Source organism: Echinops telfairi, unplaced genomic scaffold, assembly GCF_000313985.2.
Source record: "Echinops telfairi isolate 266 unplaced genomic scaffold, ASM31398v2 ScPeMD7_1;HRSCAF=3_0, whole genome shotgun sequence".
Lineage (NCBI taxonomy): Eukaryota > Metazoa > Chordata > Mammalia > Afrosoricida > Tenrecidae > Echinops > Echinops telfairi.
Genome location: NW_022103896.1, coordinates 24,043,671 through 24,062,547, shown reverse-complemented (window position 1 = coordinate 24,062,547; position 18,877 = coordinate 24,043,671).

The window sequence follows — 18,877 nt, the reverse complement described above, 5'->3', positions numbered from 1 at the left end:
ACTACACATCTTAATAAGAAATAAATTCAATAAAGGATAATAATACTAAGAACCAAGGCAAAAAAAAAAAGTTGATTCTGAATCATAGTGAACCCTTGGGAATCCCCAAACCGTTGCCATAACCTTCTGAGCTGACCTCTCTGTCTTGAATGTACCTGATCCGGTAGATCTCCCAGAAGGCACTATTTTGATTGGACCTTTTTTTTAAAGGCACCTTAATGAGACGAAGACTTATGTATCACTGAGAGAACTTGTCTGCATCATTCTGCCTATTCCTGTATCTTTAAAAATGCTTCATTTGTCATATATCTGTATAGGTAACCCTTTAAAATCTTATCTTCATATAAGGCACTGAGCTAAGAGCAAGGAATTCAAGGACAGGCGGGGCCAGCATAAAACCTACTCTCATGGAGTTTATAGCCTTGACGGAAAAAGGCCTCACAGCCCAGTGTCGAAGGAGATGCTATAGGGATGGTAATTAGGGTGATGCTCAAGGAGATAGACAGACTTGAAAGATGATGTGAATATCGAATCGGTAAGTATTTCTTATGGAATGGGTGTGAGAAAGGAGAAAGAAAAGAAAACTTAAAGGAGGCCTTTAGGATTTCTGACTTGAGGAAATGGAGTAATGAAGTTGCCATTGCTGGAATGGCAAGGCTGGGAAGTAATGGGCGTTTTGTGATCAAGTGTGACATGTAAGTGGAGATGCCAAATAAAGATCATACAAATCTAGAAGTCACAGTAAGAGAGTTCACCCACATGCACCTTTCCATTATACTCACATAGCATTCACATGGATGTCATCAGGAAGCAGACAACATTTGGAGCCATGGGAATGGATTGTATTGATAATGAACAGATTGGAATGAGAATGCACAGCAGGAAGTCAGACTAGAGAGGTCAACTACAAGCGAAGACACCAGAAAAAGTGGTTGGGAAGAAACTGCCACCGTGAAAGAGGAAAGGCCGGGACACATGCGATGTAAACACGTCAAGAAATAAGGCTATTTCAAGAAAAGGGGATGGTCCGGGGCTCGTTTCACTTTTGCTGGAGACTGTGGATGCAGGTGGCCATGCGACTGAGGGAGGATGAGAACAGGAGCCCACAGGAAGAGTTGAGGACAAAGAGGGAAGGACAGAGAAGTCACGTGAGCAGGTCACTCTTCTTGAACATTACACAGCTCTGGGCATTATGGGATGGGGTGGGGGTGGAGCCAGACTTCCGTCACAGTCTTTTTTGTTTTTTGAGATGGCAGTTGCATGGGCTTGTGTGCATGCAAAAGAGAGGGGTCTGCCAGAAACTGGAACTTGAAGCAGATGGGGTGGTGATGATTTGAAAAGGCTTTGAATGGAAAATGGAAAAGTTCTTCCACAGGTGATAGCGTCCGGGATTTATAGTGTGAATGGAAGGTCATGCCTAGGGTACAAGAGGGATATTCCTCTATGATATGGAAGGAAAAGCAGAAATACAGAGACAGTCGTGGGAAGCAGAGAAGTATTGGTGTAACAGCAAGAGTCCTCGCTTGAAAGCTAATTTAATGTGTAAGAGGAGAAGAAAGGTATTAAAAATGTAGTAGGGAGGTCAATCATTAGGAGAGCTGGAAAACCAAGGCAAAGCTTCGCTTCCAGAAAAGATGACCCGAATCATCTTCTAAACCCACTGCTGCTACCACTGAGCTGAGAATGCTACAGCTGGTGGGTCCACGGCCAGACCCGTGCCGTGAAACCAACACTGCTCCTGACATGGAGCTAGAATTCTCTGTCACTTTGCTCTTACAATGCTAGGGCCGGAATCTGGTTGGTGTTTGAGTGGCTGACAGTGTCAACTGTGCCCTAACTCTAGGATGTTGGGAAAGCAAATACCTCACAAGATTAGCTTTTAGGGGGATTATTGTTTTCCTGCCCCCTGGAGTGCACGATTAATTCACATGTGATGTTGTTGTCGTTGTTCACTACTCCTGAGTCTCTCCCTCCTCACAGCGACCATACAAACACCAGAACAAAATGCTGCCCATTGCTGCTCCAACCTCGTAATTATGCTTGAGTCCACTGTTGTGGTCACGGTGTCCAGCTCGTGAAGACTCTCCCTCTTCGCGCTGACCCTCTACTTTAGGAACCATGACGTCATTCTCTAGGAAATGGCCACTCCTAATACCATGCCCAAAATATGTGAGGCGAAATCTAGTTATCTTCCCTTCTAGTGAGCATTTTGTCTGCACGTATTCCAAAGCAGACATGCTTGTTCTCCTGACAGTCCGTGGTATGTGCCATATGACTTGCAACCCATCAATTCAGAAGCGCCAATTCTTCTTGGGTCTTCCTATCCCTTGCCCAGTTTTCGCATGCAAACAGATGAGGCTACAGAGAGTACCAGGACTTGGGACAGGTGCATTAGTCCTCCAAAGTGACATTTTTGCTCTTTACCATTTAACAAGGTCCTTTGTCGCAGATTTACCCAGTGTAAAATGTCAGTGGATTTCTTGACAGCTATATCATGACCATTGGTTGTAAATGAATTCCTTGACCACGTCGGTCCATTTATCATTGCTCAGTTGGGAGGATTAGTAAGATTTCACATTGAGTTGTAATCCACGGTGAAGGCTATAATCTTTGATCTTCATATTCAGACAGAGCAAAAGTAAAATAGAAATCCCACAAAAGCATTCAAGGAAAAACAAAATAGACTGGTTTTAAAATCAATAACAAAATTGTCTAAAAATGGAGAGCAATGTTATACAGTACAGGAAATTATAGTCATGTAACTGAAGAATTTTAAACCAGAGAAAAGGAAACCATTTTATCAATGAAAGCACAACAAAGGAATGACTAACTACAGTTATAGATATTATAATTAGTATGATTATTTTTTTTAATTATTCCAAATCTTAATATTTCACAAGTTAGTCATGATCTTTTCTTTGTTTCTTTTTATTTATTTTAGTTTTATTGAGATAATCCACATATCATACAATTCAGTAGTTCAATCCTCTTAAGCAGCGTTGTGCAATCATGATTCCAATCCACATTTAGAACATTTCTCTTTCCTGTGCTCATTGTTGCTGACTCCCCACTTCACCCCAGCCTCGCCCGACCTCCTTGTCACCAGGAAACTACTAATGCAGTCACTGCCCCATTACATCTGTCCATCCTGGATTTCCTATGCAGGAAAACATACAAAGCAAAGGGGGAAAAACAAAACAAAACAAATAGAGGATCCAACAACGTGACAAAATAAAACAGAAAACCCCCAATGAACCAGAAAGCAGCAATTGTGTATATATATATATATAATTAGATCTCCCTTTTCACTCATTGTATATATATATATATTATATATATATATATACAATGAGTGAAAAGGGAGATCTAATAATAAGGTGCCACATTTTACTCTAAAATCCACTTAATCAAGTTCTCCTTCTGATATGAAAGCTATTCTCATCCCAGGATTATGGTGAGAGGGAATTCCCTGAAGACTTAACCCAAGTATGGACCCTGCAAATGGGCTTGGGGCTTCCACGATCATCCATAGCATTCCCCAAACCGGGTGTTCAGACTTTCAGCCTTAATACCTTTTCTTTCATCCAGATTTGGATTTTATTTTTTAATACCTTCAGATCTCATGAAGTCAGTGTACTTGTTCTGTGTAGACTCAGCTGACTCCTCATTTAGCTGACTGCTTATTTTGAGTTACGTCTTTACGATCCTGGACACTATTCTTTTTGATAGCTGGACACCATCGGATTTCTTTACCACACTTTGCTATAGCATACATATCTTCAGCTCTCTCTTCATGAGTGTGGGTACATAGATTAGCGCTATCATTAAGTGTGCATTTAAAATCTAATCAGATATTGATGGTTTATATATGACCCAGTTCTCTCTCAAGATATCATAATCATTTTATCAGAATTTACATTAAAAAGAATTCCCCAGGAGCATAATGTAATTTTATGCATAGTATCATTAATTGAATAAGTGGTATAGAATTTAAAACACTGTCAGGAAAAGGCAAGAAGCAGAAGGAAAAAACAACAGATAATCCAATTAGAACATGGACAAGAAGTATGAGCAGAGAATTCACCAGGGATGATGCTTGAATGGGTGACAAATACACAAGGACATGCTCATGGTCACTAGCTATCCAGGTGATGCAAATAAAAAACAAGATGAATTACCGCCTTAGATTCATAATGATAGCTCAATTCAAAACAGAGGAACAAATGCTGGAGAGGGTGTGGAGAGACTGGAACTCTCATACACTGCTGGTGGGCTTTACACATGTACAACTAGAGTTGAAAGCAACATGGGGCTCCCTAAAATGGCTGGGATGAGAAATGCCATATGACCCAGTCCTACCTCTGCTGGGCATACACCTCCCTTGCCATCTCTAGGGCTAGATATCTGCAGCTTCTCTCTCTCTTTTTCCTTTGTTAAGTCTTCACCATCGGCAGTTTTTTGTCCACTTGTTCTTCTACGACCACTTTCAGCTCATCGGAAGGCAGAATTATTTTTATTCATTGTATTGTTATTAAAATAATAATAATACATACTTATTCTGAAAATTCAAGTGATATGGAACAGTTCCCAAAAAAGAATGATATGCCATCTGAAATCCTACCCAGTGCCTTGAAACTAGTACATGTGTATATACGTTTCCCATAAGTAGTATCTTGCCCAGGTAGCTGTCATCATTGGGTGCTCTTGAGCCCACTTGGCCTCACAGTCTTCCCATGGGATGCAGTGTAACTGCTCCTGAGGGTTGCCGAGAGTTTCATCTTTCTGGAAGCGCATGGCTACTTCTTTCTCTCAGGGAGATGCTGGGCTTGCTTCAACTACGAGTCGTGCAGTGAGCACTCAAGTGTTTTCCCATTGCTCTCCTGGGCCTCATACTGGTCCGAAGTCTCCATTGTATAAGTGAAAAGACTGTCCACATGTCTCTATTTCATTTACCTCATTGGTTGTAAGAGGCCTTAAGAATGGCCATCCTTTAAGCATTGGGGGTTTTGTTTGGTTGATTGTTTTCAAATTTTTCACAACTGTGCACCAGGCTCACCTCAACTCTATTGAACTGAGGTTGAGTTTTACATAACCTGTGTGATTTCTCTGTAGCACAATTCTTAGAAGGAGAATTACTGGGAGGCAATGTATAAACATTTTATTTTCTGGCCATGTTGGATAGACCAAATATTCTCCACAGATAATTCCCTAATTGCAAGTAGGCATCTCTTAACACTTGTCCAGGTAATGTCCAGGTGCATATATAGCCACGATACACGATTTCTTTATTTTCATCATCTTCTTCTTTTTTTAAGGAAAAGTAACTTATTTTGTTTAGCATTTTCCCTTAATTGCTTTAAAGATCTCAAACCTAGGCCATTGCAGCACTGGACTACATAAAGGCCATAGATACAGGCAGATGAGGCAGAGGCGTGACCCTGGATGCAGGATCTCAGACTGGTCTGCAGATGGAAGGTTTAGACGATGGGCCAGGCTGCTCCTGCTGCTCCAGCCTGGAGAACAGTGGGTGGGGTCGGACAGACTCTGCTCCTCACTTGCTTGCTTCCTCTTCCTCTTCCTCTTCTCCTACCACGGCCTTCTCTGAAGCTACTGCTGCCACTGCCGGTTCTTCCAGCCTTTGCCAAGAACTCCAGCAGTGGCTGCAGCAGTGGTAACAGCAACAAGGATGGGCAGAAACGGGGTTCCGTGAACTTTTAAAATGGTGCGCACAGGACGTTCAAATCACATCCGATCCCATTTTATAGAATGTCTAGTGGAATTTAAGTGAGGCTTAACCTGTATCTATTTATCAAGATGGCATGAAAGTGACCCAGAGAACTAGAACTGTTCGGAAAGTCCTGGAGGAAATAGTCCAGGCTATCTCATGTCATTCTTTCTGTGGCAATAACCTTGATCCTCTAGGGATCTAGATCTGAGTTGATGTTTATGATTCCTCTCAGTTTGCCCCTACCCTTGCACAGTGGCTGCAACAATGTAGTGGCTGGAAACACTGGCAGAGGAGAGGACGGTGCAAGCCAGGGCGATGTTTTGCTTTGTTGTTCATATGCTCACTTTGGGTTGGAGCCAATGGGAAGGCATCTAACCACAACCACAACAACAACTACAAGCAGTGTCGGCAGGAGAGAAATGGATAAGCATAAAGACAGCACTCAGCCAGTACCTTTGGGAATCCTTGTAGTGTTAAGGTTCAAAACCCAAACTCATGGATTTCTCTGGAGCCTACTCTGGCCATTTATCCAGATTTCACTTGCTCAATTCCCACCAAATTCAGTTCTATGAGAAAGCATATAATCTGCCATCTTCTTTTGAAAATATAGGGAAAAGAGGAACCTATGAAAATATAATAATTTTCTTGAGTTTTCCCACCTAGTTAATGAAAACAAGAAGAACAACAAAACCCAAACACACCAAGAAGCAGAATCAAAATCTAGTTTGTGAACTATGGTTTCTCCAGCCCCACTCAATTCTAACTTAAATTAAATGAGAAGAGATAATGTCCTTTTTAAATACACTACACATTTGGCTAGTTGATTGTCTCTTTCAAGATTTAACTTTTATGTTATGTGCCATGTAGCATACATCTTTATGACCAACATGGGCAGATGTCTTTTAAAAATTGGCAAACTAAAATCAAGATATGAAATAATGGAAGCAGTCTTGGAAAGAAATCATTCCAAATCAAAAGATTTTAAACAAAACAGGAAAGTAGAACTATGGTGTTGATAAATATTTCTGTAAGAAAAACAATGTTATATGACTGAAAAATTTAGTCTCTTATAACCTAGGTTTTCTTACTTGAAACAAACACTCAATAGAGGGCACAGACAATGATAAAGAGAGATGAGTTTGACTGCTCTTCTTTGTGAATGGATATGTGTGTGTGTATGTTTAAACTCCTCACTGATATAGCTTTCCGTACTGTTAAATTTTGGTACTTAACTCAGTTTAAGTATCACCCAAAGTGTCACACCCTAGTTAAACCTTTACTGACTTGAAAGGCTGCATTTGTAAGAGCTGTTGTGATCAGATAATGAAAGACTTCATTTTCACATTTGAACAAAAATCAAATGAATACGTTTCTTCTGGTGAAAATCTTAATTTGTAGATTTACACAAAGCTTCACATCTATATTATTTGCAATCAAAAGCAGACATAGTCTCTGCTTTCCTCTGGGACTTATGACTTCAATTATTGGTAATACATCTTGGTCCAAAAAGTATAATTCACTCACACTTCAGTTATGCAATATAACCATGTGTCTATATCAGCAATTACAATGAATCATTTTAACACTATCTGGAAAATATTTTGTTCTGCCAGCCAAATTATCCTCATGTTTCTTCCAACTCCGTGTTGAGGTCTGAGTAATATTCTACGGCCATTAAATCAATTCTGACTCACAGTCATTTTATTTTATCCAAAGGTCCAGTTTTCACAAATCTAGTTTCTGACAAGGCCTGATAAGAATAAGTAATAATGAGAATAGACATCAAAATATACATTGTTAAGGCCTGAGATAAAGCCTCCCAGTCACCCAAGCTCTAGATCCTGTATTCATCTTTAGTTCATTCTTGGCCTCATTGTCCATGTGCAGCCAGTGACCACGTCTTATTTATTGGTTTCCTTTGTCTTGTCAGGCATTGCTATCACTTGCCCTTCCTTTTCACCACTTCCTTTTACTAAGTCCTCCGAGCTCAGGCCTGGTTGCCTTAATCTATTGCCTTCCTTCTGTAGTCCACATTTAAATAGTAGAGAAAGCTTTTGCAAGCCCTTTCGTTCAGTTGTTCTGTATAATTCAGAGATGGTAGATGTGGCTGTGAATTCTACATTTGCCCTTTCACTGTCTTATAGCACTCTTTCCACCTGCAACTGGAAAGTCCCGTTAAGGTTCATTGCATAATCTCATAATATAAGTTTCCTGGCATTGACTGTAAGTCATGCTGTCAAGCATTCAGAAAATCAGAGATGACATATGATATCTGAGATCTCTGACTTGAGGAATGAGTTGCCTCTTCTTCACCTGGATTGAATATCTTACTTGAAGCACTCCTTAGCAACCTCTCTATCTCTTTTTAGGATCTCCTCTTAAGCTTGTAGTCCAATGATACCATTCCATGAAAAATACCTCTTCCTTCTATTCTCTCAACATTTTTCCAGTCCAGAATGCCCTTTTGGCCCTTCCTGCTTATCCATATGACTTTGGAAAATGTTCTCCCTTTCTTACAAACCTTTGGATTAGGCCAACACACGGCGCCGATTGAATCCTCAAGCGTGTCCCTGGATTCTAACTCACATTTTCCCTTCGTTCTTTACATTGTGTGTTGTTGGGAGGTGTTACTGGGTTCATTTTCAACTCACAGCGATCCCACGCGACAGAGTAGCGCTGCCCCATAGGGTTTTCTAGGCTACCATCTCTGGGTGCAGATCACGGGGTCTTCCTCCCATAGAGCCACTCCAGGGAGTTTGAATCACCAACCATTTTGTTGGCAGCTAGCAGGTCTCCTCTGGGTTCATAAATGCAAGCCACTATTTTAAGGAAGTTTTGCTAAAGATCCTGGGGAGATACATAGAAAACGAAAACACTAGTGACACAGGACAAGCCAACAAGAGACCCCAGACTCACTGACATCAGGTTGATTCAGACTCGGCAAGCTCCTGAAGGGTTTCCAAGGTGGCAAACCTGCACAGGCGCATATAGGTTCTTCTTCTTCTTTTTTATCTCCTGCAGAGCAGCTAGTGGGATTGAACTACTGAACTTGAGTTTAGCAGACTAAAACTTAAAGAAAATATCACAGCAGTTAATATTGGTAAAGTTTAATAGAAAAGAAAAAAAGTAAGCTTACAGGTAAGAGTGAGGTTACCGTATAAATGATAACCTAACCTTGTGGAAGCAGAAACTTTATCTGGAGTTTATCAGCAAGAGCAGGATACATACTACAAGAGAAAGATGAATTGCACTAATTTTTGTCTCCCTTGGAGATATATTATCTAACGCACTGCCTGTGCTCTGTTTACTTTTATAAAGCCAAATGAGATCATCCATTTTCAGGCTTGTTCAATTCTACTCTCTCAAGTAGCAATCAAACAGCTGTCTTCAGTTGGAACTTTGTGACTCATAATACATTCATCCCACAATGCCCTTGTAGAACTTGGAGACCATATCATCATCGTCGTCGTCGTCATCATCATCATCATCATCATCATCATCATCGTCATCATCATCGTAACACTTGGCATTGTGTATAGTCTTTTTCATCTTCGAAGCTTGCTTTCCCACTACAATGCACTGAAAACATGACAAGCTGTAAAGGTATGGAGGTTTCTTTTATTGTTCTAGGAAAAGGGTGTTGAGTAGTGTAACCCTAATTACAGTGTGCCATGCCCCCACCCCCAGAGGATCTATAAGTTGTCAGCGGGCATGCAAAATGAAACTTCCGAGCTGAAAATCATCAGGTTGACGTTACATTTCCCTTTAGAGTAAAGTGAGTGGAAATCTTCGTTACGAGAAGATTGTCAACTGAGAAGGTGAATCTTTTCTCGAAGTATAGCTGGGAATGACTCTCAAAACAAAAAATCTCATTAAATTGTGTCTTACAAAGACATGAGTGTTTTGTTGATCAGCTTAAATGCTCCTATGCTAGCTTGGACACTCATCTCTTAGAAGCAGTCCTCTTGTCTATTTTCAAACTAAATTTATAATTTTACTTACTCTATTATTCTCACCAGTTACCTAGATGCCATGCCACTCTCTTTGCAGTCTCCTCTTCAGCAGCTTAAATGACACTCCTTTTTCTTCTTCTCTCTCTCCTTTAATGTATCCTTGGAGCTTCTTCATTATTTTAATATTTCTTGGCTCTCATACAGAAAATTCAAAATTGCTCCACATTTTCTCGGTTGGAAGAAAAGAAAAAGAATACTCCTTTCGTTTGGAATCTCTGCCTTTTTCTTTGCAAACACAGTTTACCATCAGTTTTGATCACCTACTGCTTCTCAATTTCATCTCAAGGAAGTTCCACATGGGTCTTTACTATGGTTCTACTAACTGCAGGAGAAAGGCACTGAGCGACTGCTGGACGTACTTGCTTTGTTAGCGTGAATACGCAACAAAGACAAGTACAAGAATAGCACAGTGTGTGGAGCACCAGCGCTGTTGGGAGAAGGACGAGGTTGTCCGGTCCTGTAAAGATGCACGTCTCAGAAAGCCACAGAGGCGGTCCCACTCTGTCCTCTTGGGCTGTTCGGCGTCAGAATTCACTCGAGGGCAGTGAAGGAGGCTGGGAGTCTGTGCCTCTGAATCCCAGGTAGTTTCCGTGGAGGGAGGCTGATGTATAAATACTAGTTCTGGTCATCAGCCCGCCAGCTGTGGCCCATGGAAAGGTTCCTTAGCACTCTGATTTTCCTTTTATGAGAGAAGGTCGGGAGGGTGCTACACCCTTCTCTCTCCTGTGCCAGTCTGTGTTTATCCAGCAGGCCAGGGAACATATTTTCCTCCCGGGAATCCTTCCTGGCCCTTCTATAAACTCTCAAGAGCCTTAATCTGGGTCACGACCTAAGGAAGGGAACCAATGATCTATGACCACTCTTAAATATCTTCAGAGTTCACCACAGAAAACACACATTCAATTATTTTTTCACAGATATCTTACTTTATACTTGTTTAATGTATATCAAGGTTCCTAAGCCATTGACAGTTCTCTAAGCATGCTCATAGTTTAGCATGTTTCTCCATGTTGACAACATAATAAAACATGGCCATCTGACTACAATCGCCATTAGAGTGGATGACCTCCCATCTTTCAGAAAACCAAAGGAAAATATATTTGTAACTCCTTCTAAACGCCTCTATATAACATGCACTATCACTTAGCATTTCCTTTAACTAGGAAATTTGTCCTCTTTTTCCTCCATATAATTTTCCTTGCTGATGAATGACTTCAAGAATTATTATTTGAGAAGGAAAATTAATGCTTTGCTGAAATAGAAATGTAATGCTTTGTTTTAACTCTTTCAGATTTCATTTGAGCAATGCCTTTTAACTAGAAGTAATTTGCTCAGTGATTTTATGTCATTTTCTAAGTCTTTAAGAGCTAAGATTTTTTCTGTTTATATCTATATGAATATTGTAATTATAGGGAATGGAATACTATTTTCATATAGGACATATGATTCATAGCATCATTCTTGGATGTAGGATTCTAGATAATGCCTAAAAAGAAAAATATGTGTGTGGTCCACCAATTTCTTTTTTCTAGAGGTTGTTCTTATCTAGGGAGAGGGATGGGTGGGTTATGATTTATTCTTTGGCATATCTGGATCCATGTTATAATCAGATGTGGTATACATAAGGTTTTCGGTATTATATTAATTTTTACTTTTGCCTATAATATTATCTTCTTCATGGATTAAATTACCTCTCTACATCTAACAAGCATTGAAATCCATATAATGAATATGCAGAGTCATGTGAGCTAAATTTCTTATATTTTGCATATGTTCCAAAATATTCCTTGATAGTATCAAGTTTATTAAATACTTATGGTGTGTTGAGCAAGATATGTAACACAAAATAGAATGACCTCCTCTTTCATTTTGGAAAAAAAACATATCACCATTTTCTCTGCGAAACAAGTTTTTCTGATAAAATGAGTCCTTGCTTAAGAAATATGCCCTAAGATATGAGTATTTTTCAGTGAAGTGCTTTTTTTTATTTTAAAGATTTTTTTTCTTTTTGAAACACAGTTGATTGATTTAAAAATACATTTCAAAAGGTTTTACTTCAACAGGTAGGTAAATGTCCTCAATCTGGGGTCCAAAAGCTTGTAGGTATGGCACATAGACTGAATCGGGCAGCTCTTGGAAACAGAATAAACTTGGTTATATGTTTCAAATTATCAAATTCCTTCCCTTATGTCAGGGAGCGGTAGATAGAGTAGATCTCCTTTGGTTGGGAGATCATACTTTCTCAGCCATAAATTTAACTCAAAGGGCTCTGGGAATCATCAGCCAATTGTTTGTTTCTAAGTATGGCAATTCATGTTTAACTAAATCAGTAAAGGGAAAATGATGCCTGTGTAAGTATACAATTTAAACATGTTTTTTATATAACAGCAGTAAATCAAATAAGATAGCGAGCTGTGTATTCATCATTAAGAATACATAAATGTTCTGTCCATGCCAAATAAAAAAAGCTAAAATAAAGGGGTTTCCCCCCGCCCCCCGGGAATATACAGCATGATACCTCTAATGTATTTCCTTATGCAATGAAAACTATATTCAATCAAGTTTTCCAAGCCTTCAAAGATGACCCAAGATCTTCCTTTCTTTTGCCCTTTTCTTCCATTTAAAAAATCCCTCTTTCCTTTTTCCAAAGAATGTTAAACGTTAGTTGGCCATCCATGACACCTGAAAATTTGACCAGCTGCCCAAGCAATGTAGAAATCCCCTTTTGCTCTCTTCAGCCTGTGTTTGAACACTCCCAGTTAGAAGAAACTGATGGCTTCTATGATAAAACACCGAACCCAAACTCACGACAGGGAGTCAGTTTTGACACACAGCGACCCTACAGGATAGGGCAGAACTTCCCCTGTTGGGTTTCTGAGACTGTAACTCACTGTGGGAATAGAAACCCTCCTCTCCCTCTTGCTTCATATGAACGGCATATTAATACTCCTCCTCCAGTATTTCTAATTTAAAGAAATCTCTTCCTTGGTTTCCTGCAACTTGCATAAATTACACCTTATGACGGACTCTAGGCTCTAGGTTCAAGCCCATTAATTCCCTACCATGTAATTCTTACAACCTTGAAGATGGACGTCTCAGACCATTTCCTTTTCCAAGTTATCTGGAGGCTTGACATTCTGATTATTGTGGCCTTCATCAGTTTGGTCACTCCTCTTTGGACAGATTTGAGCTTTTACAATATCCTCCAACTGTTGGTACCCAAGCATGAGAAATAGGAAATGTCCAAATGCCCTTTGGTCAATTGTAGATGTGATAGTAATAATATTTTCTTTCATCTGAAATTAACATCCTTCTCAATTTTGTCATAATTTGGGGATACTTGTCCTGCAGTTGACTAATCTTGAGCCTGTTGCAATTATAAAGCACACAACCCTTGAAAAACATATGTTCACTCACTTTAAGCTAGTAATTACATTTATCGCCTAAAATGTCATCTTGCTTTGGGTACATGTCATGGTCTATGCCGATCGTATTGTTTTTGTGGTTGTTAGGGGCCGTTGACTTGATTCCTACTTATAGCCGGCTGCCTTCTACACAACAGAATAAAACACTGCGTGCTCTGTGTCATCCTCACAAGCATCGCTATATTTGAGTGCAATGTGGCAATCACTCTAGCAGTTAATCTGGCGGAGAAGCTTTCTCTTTTTCTCCTGACCCTTCTCCAGGAATTGGTGCCTCCTGATAACATATCCCAAATACATAAAATGGATACCAAAGACATGAAATGAAGTCTCATCTGCCCTGTTTCTAAAGAGCACTCTGGTTGGGCTTCTTTCAAGGGTTGTTGTTTTTTTTTCTGGCAGTCCATAGAACATTCTTCATTCCTCCCCAAACCATAGTTCAAAAGCATACATTCTTCTTCAGTCTTCTTTATTCTTGCCCAGATTTTGCAGATATGGGGGGACCCCAGGAAGTTCACATAAAAATTATATTATGTTTCAATCCTATTTGTCCATGAACTTTTTTGAGACTCCCATATATATGAGGTGATTGAAAATACCAAGGCTTGGGCCGGATGCACCTTAATTCTCAAAGTGAGATGTCTACTTTTAGTTTTGGGGGTTTTGAGTGTTATTTCCATGGCTGTTGAGATTAGATCCATGTAAATATTTTTCTCCATTTAGCATGATGTTCCATATTGGTTCACATGTGAGAATATTTATGCGTTTTATGTTTAGATGTAATCCATATTGAAGGCTGCGTAGTCTTTACCTTCATAAGTAAGTACTTCAAGTCTCCTACGCTTTCATCAAGCATGTGGACCTGTCACGGACTGTCGATGAGTTTTCCTCCAATCCTGTTGCCATCTTCTTTGATTTTATAGTCCATTTTCTCAAATTATTTGTTCAACTTACAAATATAATAAATATGGCAAAAGGATACAGTCCTGATTCACCCCTTTCCTGATTTTAATCATGCGGTATTTCCTTGTTCTGTTCAAACATTCCCTCTTGGTCAATGCACAGGCCCCGTATGAACCCAATCAAGTGTTCTGGAATTTCCATCCCTTGCAATGTTATCCATAAATTGTTACAATACACACAGTCAAAAAACCTTACTTAGTCAATAAACCACTGATGAACATCTTCTGGTGTTCCCTGATTTCTGACACAATCTGACGTCGGTATTGAGATCCTACATCCCCGGTCCTCTTCTGAATCCAGCTGAATTTCTGGAAGTGCCCTGTTGAACCATTTTTGAGTTATCTTCAGCAAACTTTTACTTGGATGTGACAGATATATTTCCATAAGATTAACAATTATCTGGTATGCACAAAATTTGAATCTTTTCCAGTTGTTTTTTTTTTTGCATTTCCATTTCATTTTCTTTTCATAGACAAGGGAGCAATTTCAGCAGTGCATTTCATTGATGAAATATCACAGTTGGTGTTCTGTCAGTTCCTAGAACAGCGTGTGTGGTTTGGTGTTTGGTTATGTCAGTGCCTTCAAGCCCATCGGTTCAGTTCTTCTGAAGTGTTTGAAAGTTGACGATGAGTTTCGGTGCAGGGGCCCTGCTCATCCCTCCCATCGGCTGTGGATAGCTCCTGCTTCATGTAGCATTCGCCTGTAGGAACCTGCGGTCTTGGGACTCCAGGCTTACGTCTTTCCTTCAGGTCTTTCTTCTGGAGAGATGCCAAGCTTGGTCTCACCTTTTGGTTTTCGAACTCAGACCTTTACACATTTCATGATGATACTTTCCCGTGCCCTTGAGGAATCCTTGGTAATCTTCTCTTCTGCTCTCTTGCTTCACTATTTCTTCCAGCCATTTAAGCTGCTCGACTTTCAAGAGCAAATTGCAGATCATTATTTTAGTTAATAGTAATAGCTAACATGAATCAGAAAATAGGCTAGCTTTCATGGGCGTTCTATCTAGCTCACCTAGCGAGTCTGTAGTTATCACCACACCCTTTGCTACTTATAAACCATCTCACATTTGATAGCATGATCCTCCATTTGACTGAGGAGTTGACAGAAGGTTGGCTAGCATATACCTGATGCAATTTCGTTTTTTCCCCTTTTAGTGAATTGGGACATTTTTCGCCTCTCCAGTCTTTTGGCACCTCTCCTCTTGTCCATGATTTCTTAAAGATTACTGACAGTGGTTTCATCATCACCTCTGCAAGTTCTTTCAGCACCATGGGATGCTATTCATAAGGAGAGGTGAACTCATTTGAAGTACTAGCTACTTTCTACTATCTCCTCATCTATTGTGGAATTGGATTCCTTCTTAAGGATGCTTGTTCTAACCTTTCCAGTTGAAAGATCATGCTCCTTGATGGGGGTGGGGTGGGGGGTAGGTGGTTGAGTGCTTCTATTTTTGTTGTCTGTTAACATTATGACATCTTTCCTAAGCTGTGAACATAACCCTTCCCAGTTCATACTCTAAAGCCAAATAGCAATGTTAGTGACTATTTTTCGTAGCAACAAAAACTACGTTTATGCTTAGCATTTTGACAATGTACAAATGAAAGACCATATTCTTTATTAGCAGACATAAATGTACGGAGGCTGTGGTAATTGGGAGCTTTTGAAAGTGGATGTCGTGGAAAGGGTAGAACATACGGGTGGAGATAGGGTCAGTCCTAGATCCCACATTGCTAAACACTACAGAGTGACATTTCCTTTTAGTTTTCTTCAAATGATGGAAAGATTGATATAAAACCAAAATTAACTTTTGTTTCAAAACCAGAAAATTCAAAGCGATTCAAATCAAGCCAAGTTTGCAAACTTGATTAGCAAATGCACTCAAGAAAGGGTTTTTTAAATACACAAAGACAGTTTAAAATCAGCAGTTTCACTTTCAAAAGTAGTTCGTAATTTAGGAAACAATGCACTTTCCCCCCCAAATTTTATAATGTGTTAGTCGGATTTCTAGCAGGATAATATGGTTATACCAGGTTATTAAAAGTGGAAATTTGGATCTCAAATTTAATGATCCTTTCTAGAGTAGGATGAATTGGTGTTTCAAGATCATTAAAATATCTTGTAAGCAAACAGATTGCAGGACACCATAGAATTTTCTTCTCTGTGTTTAGGAGATGATATGTATTGATTGCTTAACATATGGTTAAATAGGTCTATTAACACAGGTTTGCCTATACAAAATATACGTCAATATGTACACATTTATTTACTATTCTCAGTCTCAGGAAACATTAATTAGCTGCTATGCATACAAATAGGCAGTTCTACGACATCACTCTATACCCATACATTAAAAAAAAAACATTTTTGGTTGTTCTATAAGAGTGCCAATGCTTCTGAGAAATGTGATTTTATTTTTACATATAAACATCTGTCAAAACAGAGTTTTTTTACCAAACAAAATAGGTTTTGAATGCTTGAACTTACTAAAGATAAACTATGGATACAGTCAGCTTGTTAGTATATTAAAGAAAAGATTGATACCCATTATTAATGTGTGTTTCCATGTTAAAGAACTACTATTCAGATTTTTAAGAGAAAAATCTAGCTATATAAGTTCAATGATATTTACCCATTAGCAATTACTCTAAGAAATGGAAAGGTTTTAGAAATAAGAGAATTTCATTTCAAAATTTAAAGAATGCTTTAAAAAAAAGCCACTGTATGACAAATTAAATAAATGCTAACAAAGCCAGTAGGAACAGTTAGGAGAGGATGTTTCTAAACATAATGAAATGAAATCTCTCCCAGCAAATAAAGGGGGGTGATAAACTATGGAAAGGCTTATATACACAGTGATGGATATCTTCCTGGAATGTATGTAAGGGGTTATCACCAGACACCAGGAAATACAACTAAACATTCACGAACATCTCATGGGATTTAAACCCATTTCTTGCAAAGACATTCTTCTGGATCAGACACAGTCCAAGTTGGCTGTCAACATGACTTATGTCACCCTTGCTCTTTCACCGCCTTGTGATTTGACTTCTGTGTGGTTTTATTTACTTCTACTTTTCCCTCTTTCTGCGTACTTTCTCCCTACGTGGTCAGATTGCTTGTTTACAATGGTAGACTCTCTTTGGTTTATCTCTGACAACTGGAGTTGTCAGGAAGAAATGATTCAATTATTCTAGTATTAACCCACCTCTTGCAAACCACTGTTTTGGTGACAGCTCAGTGGAATGGGACAAAGCCTGTACGGATGTTTGATTCATTCTTTACCATGGTTACAAAATGCACGCTTACTCCTTGCCCACTACCTGCCACTTAATGCCATTGGGCACAAGGAAAACAGAAGGGAAGATGGCCCACATGTCTCATGAGGACAAAACCCGCGTCTCCTTTGTTCTCCGCTCATCCTTCATTGCTGAACACATACTACATACACAAAAATATATTCTGAGCGTTCCGTGGTTCAGAGTAGTCAGTAAAATATTCAGTAAAAACTCTTTTATATAAACTGTTCATGGCAGCCCCGTTGAACTAGCCTAATGAAAAAGCATATGAATTATATGAATAATATTATTCATTATTCTTTATATAGCCCATTTTGTCTTTTTGGTTCTGTTCATTGTGATGCAATTAGACACTTTGGGAGCTGGCGAAGACCGACTAGCTAGTTCACAGATGAGAAAACTGAGATCTACAATAAATTCGATCTAGACTTTGAAATGCTTAGTAATCAGGTAAGTATAAATATTTGAGTCTGCTTGCTATGTGCTAAAGTATAGTCATGATTTCTATTCCATCCAGATCTCTGTTGTTGCTGCCAGGTGTCTTGTGTTGACATGAATTCATAAAAACCTTTTGTACAACAATCCCCAGTCCTGCCCCCTACTCAGAATTATGAGTAAGTTTGAGTGCATTTTTGCAGCATTGTGTCAGTCCATCTTGTTAAGTATCTTCCTCGTTTTGGATGACCCTCTACTTTATCAGACATGCTGTCTTTCACCAGGAACTGGTCCTTTAGCATGACTACTGGACACGAGACAAAGTCTTGTCATCCTCACTTCTAAGGAACTTTCTGGCTGTCCCTCTTCCAAGACCTTGTTTGTTCTTCTGTCAGTGCATGGAATATTCAGTGTGCTTTACCAACATCATAATTTGCATGTATCCATTCATCTTTGAATGTCCTTATTCATCGTACAGCTTTCACATGCATATGAGGTCACTGAAAATATCATGACTCGGATCAGGCACACCTGACATTTTTTTATTTTTAACACTTTAATGAGGTCTTTTGTAGCAGATGTGCCCAAATGGAGAACGTCAGTTTGATTTCTTACCTGCTGTTTCCATAGACGTTGATTGTCGATCCAAATGAACTCCAAGTATTTGTAATTTTCTTTAAGTACTATGTTGCCTTCCTGATAACCCGAAGTATAATTTTCTAATCAGTTTCAAGGTGAGATAAGTGGCTTTTTAACGCATACTTAACTTTCTGCAATGGTCACAAGATAAATGTAATCCTACAGGGCTGGGGAAGGGTGGAGTATTGAGTCAACAATGAAGTATTATCTCACTTGAACTACTCAACAGGTACACAGGTGGTATTTGCTCCATTTTACAATGGAGCAAAATGAGACTTCTAAAAAACCCCCAAACCAGTAGAAATAGTCATGGACATTGGTGGGTTTTGACCTGAGGATTGCTTGACTCTAAAACTCACACTTGTCCTACTGCCTAAA